The sequence below is a fragment of the Bison bison genome, unplaced genomic scaffold, assembly GCF_000754665.1.
Source record: "Bison bison bison isolate TAMUID 2011002044 unplaced genomic scaffold, Bison_UMD1.0 scf7180017864537, whole genome shotgun sequence".
NCBI lineage: Eukaryota > Metazoa > Chordata > Mammalia > Artiodactyla > Bovidae > Bison > Bison bison.
The window spans coordinates 5131226-5132370 of NW_011495085.1; positions in this window are offsets into that span (position 1 = coordinate 5131226).

The window sequence follows — 1145 nt, forward strand, 5'->3', positions numbered from 1 at the left end:
AAAAAACAGTGGGGCATTACAAAACTCTCAGCCAATCCTGCACTGCCTTGATCAAACATGAGAATTTAAAAAACTGTTTTCAACCCTTAGAGACTAATACTCGTAGAGTGAAATAAATTCTCTTCACTTCTCATTTCTCCTTTTTTGCTCATGCAAAATTAAGACATAAGTTTGTTTCCTTGACATTATTATTTTTACCAACCATGTCTTATGAGTAGTGGAAAATGTAATATAAGCTTTTTGGTTTTTTTCTGGAGGGGGGTTCTGTGAAGACAGAGATTTTATCATGAAAGTAATGTTTTTATTGTTGACAACTACACACAATGATTAACACAAATAAATAAAATATAGATAAACAAAAAATACTTCCTTTTAACAACAGTTGCACTCGTAAGACATATATTTGTTCTGACAGCAGCCTTAGAGAAAGTTTTAACTAAACCAAGAAATGGGATTTCAAGCAAAATATGTGGAATTTTTCTTTACCTAAAATTTTGGGGAGACGGGAGAAATTATGACTAATCATAAAATATTTATTTAAAATTTTAGAGAAATTTGATGTAAATTTAAGGTCAGCTGAATGATTTTAAAAGTTTCTTCCAAGTAAAAGAACATTTGCTTAGAGGAAAATGGGAACCAGTTCAAACTTCCTTGAACAGCATCTATTTTTACATGGACTAATAGTTTTACAAAGGATTTCTAAGGAGAATAAAAGCATTATTGAGTTCAGTTCAGTTGCTCAGTCGTGTCTGACTCTTTGCGACCCCATGAATCTCAGCACGACAGGCCTCCTTGTCCATCACCAATTCCCGGAGTTCACTCAGACTCGTGTCCATCGAGTCAGTGATGCCATCCAGCCATCTCATCCTCTGTCGTCCCCTTCTCCTCCTGCCCCCAATCCCTCCCAGCATCAGTCTTTTCCAATGAGTCAACTCTTCGCATGAGGTGGCCAAAGTATTGGAGTTTCAGCTTCAGCATCATTCCCTCCAAAGAAATCCCAGGGCTGATCTTCAGAATGGACTGCTTGGATCTCCTTGCAGTCCAAGGGACTCTCAAGAGTCTTCTCCAACACCACAGTTCAAAAGCATCAATTCTTTGGCGCTCAGCCTTCTTCACAGTCCAACTCTCACATCCATACATGACCA